This window comes from Hyla sarda, chromosome 1 (assembly GCF_029499605.1).
Source record: "Hyla sarda isolate aHylSar1 chromosome 1, aHylSar1.hap1, whole genome shotgun sequence".
NCBI lineage: Eukaryota > Metazoa > Chordata > Amphibia > Anura > Hylidae > Hyla > Hyla sarda.
Genome location: NC_079189.1, coordinates 417,725,888 through 417,740,244, shown reverse-complemented (window position 1 = coordinate 417,740,244; position 14,357 = coordinate 417,725,888). Strand labels below are relative to the sequence as shown.

General features: G+C 42.2%; 1 protein-coding gene across 2 annotated transcripts in view; it reads left to right on the top strand.

Annotated features, from left to right (window-relative positions):
* Positions 1-14,357, top strand: part of GLTP (glycolipid transfer protein) — a 102,025-nt gene that overhangs the window by 63,770 nt on the left and 23,898 nt on the right. The window lies entirely within an intron of this gene.

Below are 14,357 nucleotides of genomic sequence, written 5' to 3'. Positions count from 1 at the left end.
GCCGGCCAGATGCGCTGCTGTAGAATACTTTTCAGTCATATCGCTGCCGGGGGCTCATGATAGCGATTCGGGGGGGAACATGTATAAATGCGCTGGGGGGGGCAAGATATACAGAAGTACTGGGAAGGCCAGATGTATAACTCCCTAGCGATTCTATATATCTTTTCTATTTGAAAACCCTGCCAGGAGCCCTGAAAGGCTCCTCAGTGCCGGCCATTCAAGGCTCCCGGCGGGGAATTTAAAAATGAAAGTAAATACATCGTACATCGCAGGGGAGTGGAGCATGCCGCCCACTCCCCTGTTTAATAACTTCTAATCGCATCGGGTCCCAGAAGTGAGACCTGGTGCGATCAATCCCCAAACACTAATGTAGCTTCTGCGGCCAAGGAACTACTACTCCAATCATGGAAACAAGTCTGTTTTCATGATGGGAATAGTAGTAGTCCCAGCTGTGGGAGTCTGTAGGCAGAGGTGTTCTAACGGTCTTAACGTTGTTTTGCCCGTTATTTTGACAGACATTATTCAGCCGTTGGCACCCATTATTTAATCCGTTATTATACATCCGTTTTTACACAGAAAACGGATGTTTAATAATGGATGAATTCTCCATAGTGTGAAAGAAGCCTAAGCAAAAATCAAAAAGTTGCAGCATGTATAGAAAAGTCACACGTGCGCAAGTACGTAAAACTTTTTTACGCAAAAAAAAAATCTGCATTGTCATCTTGTTGTTCACAGGATTAAACACTGATTTTATGTAGGGTCAGGCTGGTGATCACATGACCTATTTACTGTACTGAAACTCATGGATGCTACTGTCCTGGATTGAAACAGTAGACATTGTAGGACTATTAAAGGTGAGTGTGAATGAAATGGGACCCATATCTCTTTCCTCAGAGGTTGACGCTACGCGCATCAGCCGCTCACATAGATGTGGATAGGGGATAAGTTGTCTTTTGCTGCAGATGTCCTTTAATAGCCATAACTCTTTTATTTAACTTTTATTTTTTTCATACCAATATGAGGGCTTGTTTTTTTGTGGACCAATTGTAATGCCTTCATTCATTTCCATAACAATTTAACGGGCTATAGAAGGGCAATTTTTTGGGGGCCAGAATCTATCCAGCCTCTATCCTAAATCTCCCCCTACATCTGTCATCGGATTGTGTGTGGTATTACAACTTGGCTCCATTAATTTCAATGGAACTGAGCTGTAATACCACACACAACCTGAGGAAAAGTTTTTTTCCTAATCCTGGATAACCCCTTTTTTTAAGAGTTGTCTCAGCTTGCTTCTTCCACCTTTTAAAACTCCTCTGATCTGTTTACAATGGCCAAAGGTGGTGGGGAAACTTCATGTGGGGCATTTTATTGGTAGTATTGTTGTGCATTTCTGACACATTATGAAAAATTACTGAAATTGTGGTAAAAATGGCAGGTTTTGCCACAGTTTGCATGATTGGAGTAAATTTGCACAATATTTACCACTGGGGGTGGGGGGGGGGGGGGGAGAGGAGTCAGAGGAGAGAAAAAAAAATGCGGTGGTACTGCAACAGTACTGTCCAGAAAATGCCATGGATACAGTCTAAAAATACCACAGACAGGTATTGAGTGTCGCAACATTACTGACTGGGGGAGATTGGTCAACTTTTCCTCTGCACAGATTTTGATAAGTTGCCCATAGCAACCAATCAGATTGCTACTTTCTGTTTCCAGAGGCCTTTGAAAATTGAAAGAAGTAATCTGGTTGCTATGGACAACTGGTCAACTTTTCCTCTGCACAGGTTCTGAAAATCTCCCCTATTATGGGATAGTTTGCTACAAAATGTAACGTTTTAAAACTGCTCCAGGTGGGGAACTGGCGGAGTACTGTGGGAGGACTGTAAAGAGCTGAGGGAAAGCAATGCATTCTGGGATTTGTAATACTGAGCAACCGTTCAACCAGTATCAATACAACTAGAAAGTCTAAGACTAACACCCCCAAAACAAATGGATTTTTAGCAGACAGGTAAGCAATGCTTTATGCTTTTGCAGCATTTTTCTTCTCCTGATATCTATCTATGTACCTCTTTAGGGTCTATTCACATGTACAGTATAAACACAGGGAGGAGTTCTGTGGAAGAACTGCCGAAATTTACTGCCTATTGATTTTATTGGGATTCCGCAGTCCTGTTCAGACAGTGGAATTTTCGATGCATGCAGTTCCGAAGCCAAAATTCCATTGTGGAAAATTCGTTTTTGGCATTCCACAAAATTTAAGACAAGTTTTATAGTTTGCGGAATTTCGCGGTGGAATACCAATGAAGTCAATGGGGCATGAATTTCTGAAGAATTCTGTGTTCTGATAACACAGAAATTCTACCAGAATTCTGCATCTGTGTAGATGGCACAACCTAGGCACTTGTGGCAGCAGCTGAGAGCTTAAAGGAGTACTCCACCCCTAGACATCTTATCCCCTATTCAAAGGATGGGGATAAGATATCTGATCGCAGGGGTCCGGCCGCTGGGGACCCCACGCGATCTCTGCTGCGGTACCCCAGACATCCGGTGCACGGGTGACAGGTGACTGGCGATGCGGGGCGGAGGCTCGTGACATCACGCCACGCACGTGATGTCACGGCCATGCCCCCTCAATTCAAGTCTATGGGAGGGGACTTGCATTGAGGGGGCAAGGCCGTGACGAGCGGGGTGTGACCGTGACATCGTGCGCCTCTGGTGCTCTGGCGCTGCATTCAATGCTCTAAAAGGAATGCTGGGTGCAGCAGGGAGATCGCAGGGGTCTCCAGATGCGAGACCCCTGCGATCAGACATCTTATCCCCTATCCTTTTTGGTCAGAAGTTTTAATTACTCAAAACTGCTGACATGTCTTAATTAAGAATATGCATAAAAAAACACGGTCATACACATGGATTTTACAAGAGTAGGTAGGTTGATGCGTTTGAGTCTGTTTTAAAGCATGGAGTGTATGGATGGGCTTTCATGACTGTAGTCATCATTTTACAGTTCATAGTAAAGGCCCATTCACACTGCTGAATTTCCAGGCAATGACTCAGTGTACAGTGGGTGCTATGGCTGTACAGGCATGTGCTGTCCCCATTGATGGCAATGCAGTCTGCACCAATTTCCACCAAAAGAAAGAACATGTTCATGCTTTCAGTGGAGCCCAGGATACGGAAATTATGCAGTGTGTACGGTGTAGATAAATCCAATTGAAAGCATTAGGATGATGCAGCATCGGAATTTCCTAGCTGAATTCTACTGGAAAATTCCGTAGTGTGAATGGGACCTTAATGTTTGTGGTGATATTTTGTAATGTTTAATGCAACATAAAAAAAAAAAATTGTGGTATTGTACCAAGAAATCAAATAGTGGTGTCTTTAAAAAAAAAAAAAAATTTGTTTGAGCGCTGTTTGATGATAAATTGATGGATATGCGGTATGCCATCATGCTGAGATGGGAATAAACTTTCAAGGTTTTTTTTCTGTGGCATTATTGATTTAGATTGCTTATACCATATTTGGCAACCCTAAACAATAGTAACCTAATGACCCACCCCTCCATACCCCCTGCTTCAATGATCCCATATATGCTCTTGTGACAGCTGTAGCCAATCGCTGGCTTTGACAGTCTTCGAACTTTGCACCACTGAGGCCATTGATTTTCTGTATCCAGTGGTCACATGGTTATATGGAGACATCATTGTTGCAGCCAAGTTAGCGAAGGCCAGTGGGGTTCTTTTCTTAACATTACAAACTTTCATACGAGTAGGCAGTGCACGGTAGTAAATGTGTCCCAATTTTCCAAAGTTTAGTACACACTAGATTTTCTGTTTTGCATGACTCTCCTTTTAGGAAATCAAAGAACTGGATTTCAATGGGTTTTTAATATATTATTTAGTAATTCCATTCTCTTGATTTGTAAAGCTCCAGTAAAGTGTTGAAAATGACATAGCACTTGTTAGAAATACTCAAGTAGCAGTGTCATTCAATGGGAACATTAAAGTTTCACAAGGTACAAATAAGTAAAGCGCTTACTTTAAGGGTGACTGGCTTCCTTGGAAGATACCGTTACACCATTAGTGGATTGACAGCATCTGTACCTGGCAACTGAAGGTTGTGGTGCCCTCATTTTGAATACTAAAGTAGTATTTTTGATAAGTAGTAGAATACTTGTCATACAAATGGCATAAATTGTTTTAAAGGGGTAGTCCAGTGGGGAAAAACTTATCCCCTATCCTAAGGATAGGAGAAGAGTTTGAGATCGGCAGGCTCTCCGGCCAGATAGCGGGTGTCGACCACAGCACGAAGCGGCGGCCGACACTCCCCCTCAATACAGCGCTATGGCAGAGCCGGAGATTGCCGGAAAGGCAGCGCTCAGGCTCTGCCAGAGTTGTATTGAGGGGCATGTCGGCCGCCGCTTGGTGCGTTGGTCGGCACGCTCCCTTCGCGCAGGCTGTCGGGGCCCCTTTACAGGAGATCGTGGGGGCCTCAGTGGTCGGACCCCCTGCAATCTCAAACTTATCCCCTATCCTTAGCATAGGGGATAAGTTGTTCACCACTGGACTACTCCTTTAACTGCTCATTGGAATAGTACATCCGACTATTTTCTGGGTTTTCCCTACCATAGTAAGCAATATAATAGCACTAGGATTAGGGATTGACCGATTATCGGCCAATAGTCACGATTTTGGACAGTATCAGCAATTACCTTGCCGATAATGGCAATAGCTGATAACTTATACCGGAATATCAGTATAAGTTATCGGCTATCGGCCTCAAAGTTCACAGATTATTGGTATTGGCCCTAAAAAAAATCAATATATCGATCCCTAGCTAGGATATGCCCTTTTTGCTACAGAAATTGGTGGGGATCTGACTGCTAGGGCCCCACTATTGTAAGGCTGGGTTCACACACAGGATTTTGGTCAGTATTTTTAGCCCCCCAAAAAAAGTGGTTCCAAAATACAGAAAACATTGCAATCTTTATGTCTAACAAAAATAGAGAAACAGAAACACAGCCGCACATCCACAATTTGTACTTTCATCGATCTGCTACTCAGTTTTTTTTTTAAATTATGCTAACAGGTTGTTAGTATACATTGTGATCAAAAAGTTCAAGCCCACTCGCCACGTCAAGGCCGCCTAGTCAGAGTGGGTCCCTAACCTGACGCTGGCATAGCACCAGGCAGCGACCACTGCCTCTACGACACCGAGCCCTTAGCAGGAAGGTCCCAGTGGCCAGGCAGACCCTTTCTTAAGGTCTGTTCCACTTCTGGTTTTGGCTAAAAATATTGTCCAGAATGAGAATGATATACTGACAAAAATACGTGTAAAATCAGTCTGGTTAATTCACGTGTCAAAATCCACAGTGTTTTTTGTGTTGTACCAGACTGCAGATTTTTGGCATAGTCTGCATTAAATATTTGCCACATTGGAAAGCTGGTGTCCATTATTACCCCTGTCCAGGAGTAAGCCAAAGGGACTTGTGTCGGTATGGCATAAAGGTTATGGGGAGATTTATCAGAACCAGTGCAGAGGGAAATTGAAGCAGTTGCCCATAGCAAATAATCAGATTACTACTTTTTATTTTTTTTAAATAAAAGATGCAATCTGATTGCTATTGGCAACTGCTTCACTTTTCCACTGCACATGTTTTGCTAAATCTCCTCCATGTCCACATACTGTTGGTATTTTCCAATGCTGAAATGGGGACAGACAGAAAAGACTGGCTTTACTGGTGAGGCCCCTCCAGTTGCTGAAAATCCACAATAAGTTAATTATTCTGCTGCATTATACAGTGTGTCGTGTGTAATACTAAGGCTGGGTTCACATCACAATTTCTACATCCAACTAGTTAGAGTGGTGCAGCGATAAGCAGGGGATAAGTTATAGATCGCGGGGGGGCGGCAATCGCTGGATAATCCGTGTGGTCCTTTTCACAGAGGGGAAATGTATGTCCAACAGCAGGTCAAAACCAACATATCAGCCAACCGCTACTTCTATTACACAGGGCGATATTGGCCTATGCGGCCTGATAATCACCACTTGTAATGAGGCCCTTTAATTTAAGGAGCAACAACATTTAAAACACATTCTGTCAATTTTCTTGTACAGATTTTAATCGAATAAAAATACATTTGTCATGTATGTCATTTTGTTTTCCTTTAAATATGTTTTTTTTCTACTCTGTATGTATTGTAGTCTACATCTACCACAGTCATGATGCTTGCATTCCTGGAACGACTTACAGTAAAGAGGAAGTATGCATTTTTGAAAGAGTAGAAATAAGAATTTTTTTTTTTTTTTTTTTTTGCATGAGTACAGTTACCCTTACCATAAATTGAATTACAAAGTTACAGTATAGAAGCCACGGTTAAAGGAAAGCATCACAAGCACTAACCTAGTATTGAGTGATGCTGATCACTAGAGATGAGCGAAGTTACAGTGGCTCGATTCGTCACGAACTTCTCGGCTCGGCAGTTGCTGACTTTAGCCTGCATAAATTATTTCAGCTTTCAGGTGCTCCGGTGGGCTGAAAACTCTCTACTAGGACTGCACCAACCTTTTCCAGACCACCGGAGCACCTGAAAGCTGAACGAATTAATGCAGGATAAAGTCAGCAACTGCCGAGCCGAGAATTTTGTGACTAATCGAATCACTGTAACTTCGCTCCTCTGTAATCACAATAGTCTATACCTAATTTTCCTACATAGCGGTGTACTGGTACTCCTTCATAGATTATCCCTGATGCACTCTCTCTTACAATAAATATTGATAATCTTCCTCTCTTGCACATAGCTGCTACATGCTGTGAGATCATGAGCATGCATCCTCACATCTCCAGCATAGCCATCGTGGACTTCGACCGTGCATGCATGGAATGGGACCTCACAGCATGTAGCAGCTATGTGCAGAAGAGGGTGATTGTGAATATTTAAAGGGGTACTCTGGCCCTAAGACATCTTATCTCATATCCCCTCCAATAGACTTGCATTGAGGGGGCGGGGCATGATGTTACAAGGGTGCGGAGTCATGACGTCACAACTCTGGCCCCGTAGTCGTGACCCTTCAGACACTGAGCAAACATCTATCTGTGCAGCTGCCACAGGTGGGTGTCTGCATGAGAGATTGAGGGGGTCCCTTTGGAGAGAGGATAAGATGTCTTGGGGCCAGAGTACCCCTTTAATAGGGGTGTACATCAGGGACCCGCTGGGAAGAAGTATTAGTGTACTAAGGGGTTAGGGAAAGCCCGGAGTTCCCCCAAAGACCATCATTTACATATTAAGATTTTTAGTGCTATATCGGGAACCATGTAGCAAAATAAGTTATAGAACATTGTGATCAGACACTACCAGCAGGTTATTGCTGGTGACACTGCTGTCAGTTTTTCTTTTTTAAAGGCTGTGATCATGTATTTCTCTACATTCGGTAAGGACCTTTCTGTCTCACGGATTCAGACTACAAACAAATCTTGTGTGTATTCTAATTCTGCATTCTTACCTGTCCTCTTTCCAATCTATATAGTTAATAAGAGGGGAGAATCAGATGCCATGCAGTGTTTAACCAGTCACCAGGTTGTAACTATGAAGACCCATATCTCTTGCACAGCAGCTACGTGCACAAACCAACTAAATATGGTTACTTTAACCATTCATTGTTTTTTTTTTTTCTTTCCCAAATTCTAGAAACATTGAAGTAAAAAAGCCCAGAAATGTGTTTTGCCATTTAAAACCTTTTGTCCCAAGGAAACCAACAAAAAAAGTGAAAACTTTGATGCATGCAGATTTTTTTTTCCTTTTTTTTACAGCTAGATACACAGCACCCTCTTAGTATATCCTTTATTTGAAATCTGCTGCTTTCATGCTCAATGATTAGTTATCCGTATTGTGTTTGTTTTTTGTTCTGTAATCGTTGTGTATGGAGAAGATGAGCTGTGACATTAACCTATTGTAAAGGGTGTGGAACTTTATAATAGAGATGTTGTCTATCAATGGTATTTTGGAAACTACACCCTTCAAGGAACATAACAAGGGGTACAATGAGCCTTAACACCCCACAGGTGTTTGACAAATTTCCACTAAAGTTGGATGTGAAAATGAAAATGTGCAAAAATGCAGGTGTTACCCCAAATTTTTTCATTTGGAGAAAAAGCCTCTCAAAATTTGTAATCCCATTTCTTCTGAGTATGGAAATACCCCATATATGGATGTAAAGTGCTCTGCTGGCACACTACAAAAGCTCAATGGCGCTCCTTCTCTTCTGAGCATTGGAGACAGAATTTGGTTGGACTGGAAGTCGGGGGCCATGTGCTTTTACCAAGCCCCCCGTGGTGCCAGAACAGTGGACCCCCCCCACATGTGACCCCGTTTTGGAAACTACACCCCTCACAGAATGTAATAAGGGGTGCAGTGAGCATTTACACCCCACTGGTGTTTGACAGATCTTTGGAACAGTGGGCTGTGCAAATGAAAAATTGGGGGGGGGGGGGGGGGGTGTCTCAGGATTTGCACAGGGTGCCAGCTGAATGATTTCAGCAGGCATCCCAGTCCTGTCCCACTGGCATACAGGTTGTCTGCGGAGACAAAAATCAGGAAAGGCTGGGCAAGACCTGAGCTCAACACAGCACTCTCTCTGCCCTGTCACTTGAGAAGGACAGACCACCCAGTGATCAGACATCTTTCCCCCTATCCTTTGGATAGGGGAATAAGATGTCTAGGGGCAGAGTACCTAGTGCTGGGTGGTATACCGGTTCATACAGAAATTTTTGTCCGGCACGATATGAATTTTTCCGCATGCCGCAATACCGGTTTGGCCCCTCCCCCTCACGAATGAATGAATTATCAGCCCAGCGCTGCGCTGTCCCCATCGAGGAACTAATCGCGTCCCCCTGCAAGCGCTGCCCTCCTCGTCCTCCTGTTTGTTGCAGGCTTCTGGAAATCTGTACTGTAGGCTGTATCCCTATGCCCGGGCTGCAAAAGATAAACAAAATAAACTTTAACTCAGCTTGCCCAGTTGGTCAGGTACCAGCCTCACCTGCTTCTGGGGACAGGAACAGCGATGTTCCGCCTCGGCCGGTGATTGGCTGAGCTCACTGTCCTGTAAGGAGCTCTGGCCGGCTTCTTACATGACAGTGAGCTCAGCCTATCACCGGCCAAGGCGAAACATCGCTGCGGCCAGTGATAGGCTGGCGACTCTCCGACGTTCCCGTCTCCAGGAAGAGAGAATGAGACCGACATAGGAAGGTGAGTTAAAGTTTATTTTGTTTATCTTTTACAGCCCGAGCTTAGGGATACAGCGTACAGTACAGATTTCCTGCGCCAGCGGCCTGCAACAAACAGGAGGACAAGGAAGGCAGCGTTTGTGGGTGACGTGATTAGTTCCCCGATGGGGACAGCGCAAGCGCTGGGCTGATAATTAATTGGGGGGGGGGGGGGGAGAAGCAGAACCGCATTTGTTGGTCACATGATTTTGGAGGGGGGGGGGAGAGAAGCAGAACCGCGTTTGTGGGTCACATGATTTTGGGGGGGGAGAAATACCGTGGAACCGCCAGAAGTTACAAAAATACAGTGATACACATTTTTGGTCGTACCGCCCAGCTCTAAGAATACCCCTTTAAGTTTAATAGTTTGAAAGTCATTGGGGGAGATTTGGCAAAAACTGTGCAGAGGAAATGCTGATCAGTTGCTCATAGCAACCAATCAGATGGATTCTTTTATTTTTAAAAGGCTTTTTACAAATAAAAAAGCGATCTGGTTTGGTTGCTATGGGCAACTGGTCCAATTTTCCTCTGCACAGGTTTTATGAATCTCTACCTTTGTCTTTTTTATATTGTTTCTGGAAATCCTTTTAAGTGTTAACACGAAGTCATTTATGTTTCTAAAAACAAGAAAGTGTTGCATTTACACCCTATTATACAATTTATCTCAAAAACTCTAAAATATATAAGTGGCTATGCAATTTATAAAAAATAAATGATGAAAGGTTTGTAAAGACTTCCTTTTACATGCCTGAATTGTTTCCCATTGTGTGGAGTGTCAAGAAAGTAAAAAAAACATTAATTCAATGGTGAATAACTGTCTGTCTATATACAGTCCTGGCCGTAAATGTTGGCACCCCTGAAATTTTTCTAGAAAATGAAGTATTTCTCACAGAAAAGGATTGCAGTAACACATGTTTTGCTATTCACATGTTTATTCTCTTTGTGTGTATTGGAACTAAACCAAAAAAGGAAGGGAAAAAAAAAAGCTAATTGGACATAATGTCACACAAAACTCCAAAAATGGGCTGGACAAAATTATTGGCACCCTTAACTTAATATTTGGTTGCACACCCTTTGGAAAAAATAACTGAAATCAGTGGCTTCCTATAACCATCAATAAGCTTCTTACACCTCTCAGCCGGAATGTTGGACCACTCCTCCTTAGCAAACTGCTCCAAGTTTCTCTTATTGGAAGGGCGCCTTTTCCCAACAGCAATTTTAAGATCTCTCCACAGATTTTCAATGGGATTTAGATCTGGACTCATTGTTGGCCACTTCAGAACTCTACAGTGCTTTGTTGCCATCCATTGATGGATGTTTGGGGTCATTGTCCTGCTGGAAGATCCAAGATCTCGGATGCAAACCCGGCTTTCTGACACTGGGCTGTGCAGTGCGACCCAAAATCCATTGGTAATCCTCAGATTTCACGATGCTTTGCACACATTCAAGGCACCCAGTGCCAGAGGCAGCAAAACAACCCCAAAACATCATTGAACCTCCACCATATTTCACTGTAGGTACTGTGTTCTTTTGTTTGTAGGCCTCATTCAGTTTTCGGTAAACAGTAGAATAATGTGCTTTACCAAAAAGCTCTATCTTGGTCTCATCTGTTCACAAGAAGTTTTCCCAGAGGGATTTTGGCTTACTCAAGTTTATTTTGGCAAAATGTAGTCTTGCTTTTTTATGTCTCTGTGTCAGCAGTGGGGTCCTCCTGGTTCTCCTGCCATAGCATTTCATTTCATTTAAAGGGTACCTATCCTCATCAAATAAACTTTTGATATGTTAGAGCTGATTGTATATAGAACAACTTTGTAATTAGAATTAATTTAAAAAATGCTTCCTTTTTATGTGTATTTTGATTTTGAAAATGTGGCCGCTAGGGGTCTCCCTAGGAGTCCCTGGCCGCAAGCTTTTTCATTGATTTCAGACTCGCGCCAGCCTGGCAGGGAGTCAGAAATCACAGCGCTGGCTGAGCACATGACCAATCAGACAGGTGGGCACTAAATACTGAGGATAAGCGGTGCTCTGAGCACTGAGGTCAACCAGGCATCTGGGCAGTGAGGACAAGCAGGTACTATTTCCCACGCCCCCCCCCCCCCCCACCACCCCCGAAGTGAGGGCGGAATCAGTCGTCCCCCCCCAAAGCAGGCTTCAGTGATCCAGCTCTTGCTGGGGCACGCCCAAATCCTCCTGCCGGGTGCTCACACTAAGTGAGCAAGAAGATGGGTAAGTTACAGAGCTTTTTAAAGCTCTTAAAAAAAAAAAAAAAAAAATGTAAGGGCAGGGAAGGTGTTAGGTGTAGTTAGGGAAAATAGCTTACATTTGTTTAGAAAAGTTTATTTAGTGATAGGTACTCCTTAAATGTCAATGGATAGTTTGCACTGACACTGATGCTCCCTGAGCCTGCAGGACAGCTTGAATATCTTTGGAACTTGTTTGGGGCTGCTTATCCACTATCTGGACTATCTTGCATTGACAACTTTCATCAATTTTTCTCTTCTGTACACACCCAGGGAGATCAGCTACAGTGCCATGGGTTGCAAACTTCTTGATAATGTTGCGCACTGTGGACATAGGCAAATCTAGATCTCTGGAGATGGACTTGTAACCTTGAGATTGTTGATATTTTTCCACAAATTTGGTTCTCAAGTCCTCAGACAGTTCTCTTCTCTTTCTGTTGTCCATGCTTAGTGTGGCACACACAGACACACAATGCAAAGACTAAGTGAACTTCTCTCCTTTTTATCTGCTTTCAGGTATTATTTTTATATTGCCCACACCTGTTACTTGCCTCAGGTGAGTTTAAAGGAGCATCACATGCTTGGAACAATCTTATTTTTCCACAATTTTGAAAGGGTACCAATCATTTTGTCCAGACCATTTTTGGAGTTTGGTGTGACATTATGTCCAATTTGCTTTTTTCCTCCCTTTTTTGGTTTAGTTCCAATACACATAAAAGGGAATAAACGTGTATAGCAAAACATGTTACTGCAATCCTTTCTGTGAGAAATACTTCATTTTCTAGAAAAATTTCAGGGGTGCCAACAGACTATTTTCTGCTAAAGTCCAATATTATTCAGTATAACAATGGGACTGAAAAAGGTCAACTCAACCTGATGGTTTGTTCATTGACGTAGACAAATGCCTCGATTATTCCCTGATGTAACAAACATTCTATCCCTGGTTTTCATCAAAATGTTCATTGTTTGAATGCCTATACCACTCATCTCCACCCCCATCCCTTTTATTGACATGTTGCAAAGCACTGTTATTTTTGGTGTCAAATAATAATAAATGTCAGGAAACTAAAAGGCACCTAAATGACAGAAGCATAATAATCCTCCCTGCTGTCTTCATACCAGTGTTTCTTGAAATATGGTTGTTTATAGTGTAATATAAACAGATTTATAGTGTGATATAAACAGTCATGTCTCCTTTCTGAGGAAATAAGAGGGCTGTTCAATGCATTTTCTATTGGCTTTCACTCTAAGTCAACCTGTGCCTGTCACCAGCTAATCTCTCAAGTCCTATGCCAATACAACGGTCTCATTTACACTGAGTTATGCAAGTGCTTGGGTGTCCGGGGATCCTCATCTATAAAGCATGTGCTCCTTTGCAGATACATTTCTCTTACATTAAGTGCAGAAGTAAATGTAGTTGTACATCATGATTCTAATCAATTGAGCAAATATAAAATTCACAATTCTGTTTAAAAAATTATTTTAAAAACTAAAATAAAAAATCGGTGCAATACGTAAAATCTACTATAGTTATTACTCTATCCATATCAAATGCCTTTGCTTAGGCCATAAATAACTACCAGGAACTAGAAAGTTCCGGACTAGCATCATGGTTGGCTCTATCATTAGGCTCTAATAAATTCACTGTCCTTCTTATACTGCTATTAGTAATTCTAGGACAGCTGGGTGACAACCCTTGTGGGATCTGTAAGGGTGGCCTTGATGGTTGTCACCTAACTTTTCCAGAAACTGGCATTTTAACGAATATTTGAGCTAATATTTTTGAACAAGTTTGTATACACTTACGTGTAAATTTTTCTAATAATGAATTGGTAGAACAGATTTCCAGCCAGTGCCATGTGTTTATCGAAAGAGGTTATGAAGCTCTAGTGACAGGTTAACCGATGACATAAAACGATTACATTTGCATCAAGTGTCTATGAGGTACAGACTATCAGGCTGAGATAAGCAAGCCAAGCAAGCAGGTTACTTGATGCCCATCAACCTCTCTCTTTGTGAAGATGCCTGATCAAGTAACTATCTTTTGTTACAGACGCCACAAAAATAATTAAATAAATTTGATACAGTAGGCCCTTCAATTCTGACCCGAAGCAACAGAAAGTAGGATTCGACTTATTATTTATTCAGATGCCGACGGCTGCCCTTTTGTGACTCGACTCACTAGGTATTTTTCCACTGTTGTGCGACGTCAAGGCTTTCAGTCTCGAATATCATGGTAAAGATTAAGGGTGTGAAAGCAGCCAAGGGTTGGAAGTCTAGAAACTGCTGGATGATGACATGAGCTCAGGGTAATGTTTGTCTTTGCAGGTTTCACTTACTGCATTTAGCATATCAAAATATGGCATTTTAAAATTTTGTCTTTACCAATAGTTAATCCTAAAATTATAACTAGAAGGAAGAATAAAATGATAGGGCATATTGAACCCAGTTCGATGTTTATTTCTAGGCAACAATGCTAGTATTTTAACTGTCAGCTGGGCAAACTGGCCAAATATGATACCTACCAGAGCAACAAGAGATGGTATTGATGAAAAGAAAGTAGAAAGTGAATTATGGTATAGGACATAATGTTATATCGTGTTATGTATCTAACACTTGTTTATAATGGATTCATTCTGTGCAATAATATTAAGGAAATCTTTTATATCCTTGAGTTCTGCAACCATCTTAAGCATTAAAAACAAACCTAAATCAACAGCACATGCCCTGCTATATAAAATGAAACTTCTGGTCTTGTTAGTCCACCAGGGTGTGGTGGGATTGAGTTGGGTATATTTCTTGTGATTGTCCACTAACTTGTCAAATTCCAGAAGGAGACCTAGGATTGAAGTCTAACCATG